Source organism: Panthera uncia, chromosome D2 (assembly GCF_023721935.1).
Source record: "Panthera uncia isolate 11264 chromosome D2, Puncia_PCG_1.0, whole genome shotgun sequence".
Lineage (NCBI taxonomy): Eukaryota > Metazoa > Chordata > Mammalia > Carnivora > Felidae > Panthera > Panthera uncia.
In genome coordinates, this window is record NC_064818.1 from 65702996 (window position 1) to 65710643 (window position 7648).

At 46.2% G+C, this 7648-nt stretch overlaps 1 long non-coding RNA gene across 1 annotated transcript; it reads right to left on the reverse strand.

The window, feature by feature from the left end:
- Positions 1–2378: 2378 nt before the first annotated feature.
- Positions 2379–6762, reverse strand: LOC125932965 (uncharacterized). The gene is made up of 3 exons (XR_007460818.1): positions 6676–6762; positions 4939–5069; positions 2379–2689 (listed from the first exon to the last, which is right to left on the reverse strand). It is a non-coding gene; the product is annotated as an uncharacterized LOC125932965 (long non-coding RNA).
- Between the last annotated feature and the right edge of the window lie 886 nt (positions 6763–7648).

Sequence of the window (7648 nt, forward strand, 5' to 3'; positions counted from 1 at the left end):
GAGCTGCCTGGTGTTTTGTGACCAAGCAGGTCATCATCACAGCCACTTGTACTGAGAGATGACTCTGGGCCAGCCTTGTGCTCAGCCTCGCAACAAAAGAGGGAACAATTTGTGATCCCCATCTTATGGCCGAGGAAAAGGGAGAGTGGAGAGTTCACAAAGCAAGGCCCAAGGTCCCTGGCTGGAAAGGAGGAGAGCCAGAACCCAAGGCCAGGGCTGCAGGTCTCCTCCCCACTGTGTTCTGACAATACTCCCTTTTCCCTGCTTCCCTTCCAGATGGTTCCTACAAGTCTATCCTTTCACCCTAGGGCTTTTACATGCAGAAGGTGACTGCCATCCCGATTCAGATCACCCTCCTCCTTTCAAGAGAAGACTGTGCATTATGATCACTGATTCCCCGATGCAAAGTTCAGTCATCATTATGTGAAAACCAGTCAACAGCAGCTTGCTAAGCCCCATTCACATGCCAGATGACACTGGCCTATGTGCTTTACATAAAAAAAAAAAAAAAATCCAGCTTTATTGAGGTATAATTGACAATAAATTGTAAGACAGGTAAGACATGGTATGATCTGATGTATGTATACATTGTGAAAGAGCTCCACCGGCTGGTTATAATTATCATATCCATCACTTCACAGATTTATCTTTGTGTTATCAACTCTTGTCACCATGTTTTACATTAGATCCCCAGACCTGTTCATTGTTTTTTTTTGTTTTGTTTTGTTTTAAGTAAACTCGGCATCCATCATGGGCTGGAGCTCATGACCCCAGGATCAAGAGTTGCACACTCTACCCACTGAGCCATCCAGGTGCTCCAAGACCTCTTCATCCTAGAGCTGAAAGTGTAAGTCCTTTTACCACTCTCCTAAGTGCTTTATATTTAATCCTCACAGTAATCTTACCATGCGGGCGTTATTACTCTCATTCTTCAGAGGGAAACGCTGAAGCTCAGAAAGGTGAAGTTACTTGCCTTAAGTCATGCAGCTAACAGATCCTGGGTCTGGGTTTCTAATCCAGCTATTCTGACTGGAGAGTCTATGCCGGGAGGGGCTCGGCAGGGTCTCCTGCAGGGGGTAGCCCTGGGGTGACCAAAGGTGCCACATCAGGGAGTGGCACTCGTCCACCAGCTCCAGGCCCGCTGCAAGGGTGCCCGCTCAGTGAGGTCAGCACATCACAGGCTCTCACTGTTCCTGGCGTCACACTGGCATGCAAAGGCCTCTGGTATTGCCTTCCATAATGGTCACCTGATCCCCGAACTGGTGGGCAAACAGCCTGAGATGTTTATTCCCTGATGACCAACTGGTCTGACAGACAGACAGCCCCAGTGATAAGAGAAGACGGGAGGAGGTGATTGGGGGGAGGGGCTCGATAAAGGAATCCCCTGACTCTGAGAAGTGCTGTTTTGCTTGGCTGGGGCCCTAGTCACACTACGAGCCTCTGAATGACAGTGACATTCCCCAGGGATTAAGCTTGCAGTGTAGAAGCTGGGTCTCCACAGGGGGTGCGGAGCCCCATGGAACTTAAATCACGCAATTAGCTACCAGCTAACATTTCTCCCACATTCATTTCATAGCACCATCGTCTCCCATTCCCCACCCCCCAAATTCAGCTGCGACTTCTTTTATAACACCCCTTCTTATATCCTGCTGCTTTCTCTTGGAAATAGCAAAGGAGGTAAAGCCATTTTCTGGATCCTTCAAAACACAGCTCAAAATTCTTTTCCAGGAAGCCATGCCCACATAACCCTGCCCTCGCCTGCTTTGAGCCCCCCGGGACTCTGAATTCAAACCACAGTTACTGGTTTGTCGCCAGGTACTGAACAAGTGGTAGAAGGACAGAGCTCAAGCCACCTGGGTTTGGGGCAGTGATGCATTCAGGGAAGACAAAGGTGCTGATGTCACTCTTGGTTTGGGATGACTGCTTTTCTGTTTAGGAATAATCAATACACCTCATGGTCCAGAACCTGGATTTTCTGATGCCCAGCTACCTGCTGTACTGATTATAACACAACACCTGTGTAGCTCATTAGAGGACAAGGGGGGCCTAGACGACAAATCCACCATCAGAGAGATGGAGGTTGAGCCCTTCCTCACAGCCAATGAGGGACCTTCTCTGTGAGTTGTTAGGCAGAAAAGAACCTCATGGGTCATGTCCTCACTTTTCCTCAGCTAAAGTTCCCTGACTGTCTCCTTCAAATTCAAATGTGCATCCAGTTCCATGAGTAACCATATTATTTTTAAACAGCATCCTTCAGCCACTGCCTCTCCTGGGTTTTCAGAGAGGTAATCCTTAGTGAAGCCAGCACAGGATTTTATTTTATGATTGTTTGGAAACATATCCAGGGATTCCAAGGAGTTCAAGTAAAAGATCATGCTATAGCTCTGAGAAAAGGGTCAGCATATGGAGAAAGCTCACCTCAGGGGGATGGAAAAGAGAATCCAGGTCATGTGGAGAGATGGGAGATGAAAGAGAGAGAGATTGGAGACAGATATCAGAGATATTCAGCCAGGATTTAGCAGAGAAACTTCTGGTCTCAAAAGCCCATAATACCAAGATGCACCATGCCACCATACAGAGTGGTTAAAAGTCCAATCCCAGGGGTGATGAAGACTGGGGTTCGATCTACAGCACCACCACTTAATAACTGGTCAGGTGGCCGAACTTCTTTGAGCCTCAGTTTTTTAATCTGTAAAATGGGCACAAAAACAACCACCTGGTGATTGTAAGGAATTAAATGAGAAATAGTATGTACTTAAGACAGCTTGGCATAGAGTAATATTCAAAAAAAGCAGTAACTGTTATCATTAACCCCCAGATAACAGTTACTATGTTGTGACTCACATTGATAGGTTGATTAATGTTTATCCATCATTGTCAAACTAGTAAACTGTCTAACTGTAGCAACATGACTGCTGACAATAAGTTAATTATTCAACTATCTCTACTGGGTTGTTAGGATATCAAAAGGCTACTCTGGACAATACTTTGTCCAATGTGTTTCTTCATTCTTCCAGATGGATTTTTGCTTTAAAAATAAATATCCTATTAATGTGCTAAGTATTATTAAGAATTACTAGTTGAAGAAATAATTAAGTTTTGTAGTTAGCTAATTAAAAAAGCACATGTTCATAGTAAAAAAGTTTCAAACAATACATATACTTCAATAAAATTGTATTTCAAATATTCAAACAATATAAAAAATCACAAAAGGATAAAGTTCTTGCCCCATCCCAATTTCTAGAGGTTATTACTATTTTTTTTTTAATTTTAGAATGTTTATTCATTTTTGAGCGACAGAGCATGAGAGAGGGAGGAGCAGAGAGAGAGGGAGACAGAATCTGAAGCAGGCTTCAGGCTCTCAGCTGTCAGCACAGAGGCCGATTTGGGGCTCAAACCTACAAACAATGAGATCATGACCTGAGCCAAAGTCGGATGCCTAACCGACTGAGCCACCCAGGTGCCCCAAGAGGTTATTACTGTTAATAATAAATTTCTTGTAGAATTTTCTAGAGATGTTTTATGATCTTTGACTTTACATATATTGAATCATACTGCTGAGGAGCTTATATTTTCTACTCAGTAACACATCTTGGAAATTTCTCCCTAGCAGTCTGTATAGATTTGCCCCCTGCTTTTTAAGGTCTACGTTGTATTCCCTTGTATGTAGGGACCACTCTTGATGTACCCAGTCCCTCACTGCTTGGCACTATGGTTGTTTCTAGCTTTTGCTATTATGAACAATGCCACGATGAACTCCCTTGTACATGGGGCTTTGGTTGTTGCTACATGTAAACGCACAGTATAAATTCCTGGAAAAGTAACTACTAAGTCAGTTTGCTTTGTGCAGTTTTAATAGACACTGTCAACTCACTTCCAAAGAGGTTGCAGCAACTGACATTTTCACCCATTAGTGTGTGAGAATGTCTGTGTTCTGCATTCACCAGCATTGGGTGAAAATTATCAAACATTACAATCTAGTAAATCTATTAAAAATAACAGTAATAATATACATATGTGGAATAGCAGTACCTATTAAGGGATCTCATCTGCAGAGATGAATGTTTACAATCATCGCTGAGAATGGGCTGGTTCCCCTTTGGGAAGTTGCAGGGAGCTAGACCAGGGTCTGAAGCTTAGCTCCACTGGTTATCATCCTAGTGACCTTGGACACAGGTTCATCAAGCTTCTCTGTCTACAAAATGGTGATACTAAATGAAATAAAACATGAAAAAGCTCCTAGAACTAGCGTCTGGAACCCATCAAATATTTATTAATATTAGGAAGCACGGCAGAGTCTGTGGCAAGTTTGAGAATGACCCTAGTAAGTAACAGAGACCTGGGTTCTAGTTCCCCCGCCACCTTCCCACTACTTTGCCCAGTTGCTTAATTTCTCTGAATTTTCTTGCTTGTAAGATGTCAATTTGGATCCCTCCTATTATTTTACTGATTTGGATACATATGAGGGGCAGAGTTGAGCCACTGTGCAGGTGACGTTTTACATTCATTGGAAGACACAGGCAACATCACAGCAAAAGAAGACAGGTGGAATCTCATCTCCATGTCTGTCACTGAGGCAGTGGAGAGAGGTTAGGGACCAGGTCACCTAACTGCAGTCCTGTTTTGGCCTCTTAAAAGCCAGGCGACCTGGGGCAAGTTCTTGCAGCCATCTGAGCCTCAGTTTTCTCAATTCTAACACACAGATGACAGTAACTAGCTCATGGGCCATTGTGAGTATGAAGTAAGAATCTATGAAAGCACTCAGCAGCTGACTCCTGTTAAATGTTCAGTATATTCATAGACAGCAGAAGTCTCACTGTCTGATCCTAGTTTACTGGTAGAGCAGGACAGACAGGATGCTTCCGGCGAGTGGAACAAAGAGAAATGTTAGCAGCCCTCACCTCCCAGTCATGCTCCCCATTTGTCAAGGTGACTCACCCAGCCTTTTTTCTCACTTTGGTAACGGTGAAGCGCTCCCTGGTGGGGTGGGGTTGGGGAGGGCACAAAAGCAAGAGTGCTACAGTTTCTTAAATGGCTGCAACCCCAGCTGGAGATCTCTGTCATTCTTCCTGGAAAGAAGTGGGAAAACACAAGTTAAAAAAACATTCTTCACTGGTACTGCTTAGTCTGCTTGTTTGCTATTATCCTGTACAACATTTTGCGGGGATTTGAGGTAGAACACGAACAAGCTTTGGGTTTCTGCTGCAGTGTTTCCCTCTCAATTTGTATCTGCTTCCATCTAAATTTCAGTTATTACATAAACATAAATTGCAAATATTAAGCTATAAATGGGATTTCTGAAAAGCAACCTGTGAATTATTAATAATTTTTCTATTTTGAAAATTTCAAATTTACAGGAAAAAAAGCAAAGAAAAGCCCAATGAATACTTAGATTTTACCCATTGTTATTATTTTGTCGCATATGCTAATGCATTAGTTTTGAGGTGTAGAGAACTGCATTCATATAATACAGTCTCTCTCTCTCTCTTTTCTGCCAGTAGAAGTGTTATAGGGATGGATATCGGTATATCAATACTGTGACTCCTAGACACTCAGCTCCCTGAAGTTTGAGATCTGTTGTTCTATTTGGCTATGAGGTTGGGATATAAGGAAGCATGTTTGCAATAACTGCTGGATTGATACCTCCTGCACCAAATTTGCACGATACATGATCCCTAAGCCTAACAGGACTGTGTAAGCCAGGTCCTTCATTCCCAATCTACATATTTGGTAACCGACACTCAGATGTTGAATCACTCCATTGGTAAACACAGGTTTGTCTTTTTGACTATAAAGCCCTTTTCACAAAGGTTTTTGGGGCTTCTCAGAGGGAAATGCAAGCATATGGGAAGTTTTAACTTTAGTTTCTGGAAGAGTTGCAATGTTAATTTCAGGTAATTCCTCAACCAGGGCTCCCCTGGGTGGGGGCGGGGGGAGGCAGTGGAAGGTGGAGGAGTTTTGTTTTTTTTTTTTTAATTTTTTTTTCAACGTTTTTTATTTATTTTTGGGACAGGGAGAGACAGAGCATGAACGGGGGAGGGGCAGAGAGAGAGGGAGACACAGAATCGGAAACAGGCTCCAGGCTCCGAGCCATCAGCCCAGAGCCTGACGCGGGGCTCGAACTCACGGACCGCGAGATCGTGACCTGGCTGAAGTCGGACGCTTAACCGACTGCGCCACCCAGGCGCCCCATGGAGGAGTTTTATGGAAACCATAGTCAAGAACTCTATTGATAGAAACCAGAGATGATGAGCTAACCACTCAGCCTCAGAAGACTCATTTTGGGATGGCCACTTACTAGTCATGTATGGTTGGACAAATCTCCCTGACGCCCTTTCATTTGTGAAATGGGGGCAACAACCAATACCTGGGTTTTTAGTGAGACTCATTTTCTGAGTTGTGACGACCTTTATTAACACAAGGAATTGACATATCATTTTATTTGTAGGAGGAAGGAGGGAGGAAGAGGGAGGGAGGGAGGAAGAGGGAGGGAGGGAGGAAGGAAGGAAGGAAGGAAGGAAGGAAGGAAGGGAGTGGATGGTCCTTTTTTATCTGTAGGAGAGAGGGAGGGGTAAAGATCTAGGTTGGATGACAAAAATCAAGGGAGGCTTAGTTTCCTGAGCCTGCGGGGGGGTGGGGGATGGGGGTGGGGGTGGGGAACTGACAGAAACTCACAGTCTGGGGAGAGAAGAAACCATTTTTCAGGGAATTCCGTTAGTTGCCACGTTCCAGAGAACGCATCCCCAGAATGTTCCTTCACGTGGCTGTGGGAGGAGGACGCGTGGGCTTTGAGACCCCCAGCAAACTTCTTTCCAGGCCACGGGACACTCTGGCCTTCGCTCTGGCTTCCAAGGCACCCAAGGGATGCTTTTTCTTTGCTTCCTCCGGGCGGCCAATGTCAGGATTTGGAAAGCTAGTGCGCCCAACGCACGGTAAGGATCTTCTGGATAACCACTCTCCACGAGCTCTGCCCAGCTCCTAGATGTTTCTGTGGCACCGGGTGCCTCCCCAGACCTCCAACTCGCGGGCCAGGACATTAAACTGCACCTAGAGTGTGGCTCCTCAGCGCAGATGCCCGCGGCCTCAGCTGTGAGCTGGCGTGTGCAGGTGAACTGGCGCACACGGGCGCCGGGACAGCGAACGGAACTACACAGGCAGTGATGGTGGCGGCGCGATGTCAGCGAACTCTCTCCTTTTCATCCTTTACATTTCTACCGAGATCTCGCCAATACATAACAAGAATAAAACATATACATGGTTTTGTCTTTGCGCTCCCGGGATCGTAGCGGGAAAAATGAAGAGAAACCACGGCGGTCCCACTGGCTGCTTCCGGAGACCCCTGAAATCAGCAGCCGGAACTGCCAATGTGGAGAGCCCTCGGGCCTGGTCATGTAAGACCGGAGGTTAGACGTCCCACCGAAGTGGGGGAGGTTCCGGACTTTTCCCCCGCCGGGTCGGGCCCTTCGGACGAGAGTGGCGCTGGCCGGGCTCCAGACGCCGGAAGGTGCCAAGCCCCACTCACTTCGCCCTGGCGATGCGCGCGGACGCCCCGGGGCGCGCTCCGTCCGGCCCGCTTGGCAGGAGCGCGCGAGGTCGCGCGCGCGGTCCCCGGGGACAACCCCGGGGCGGCAGAACTCCCGGCAGAGGC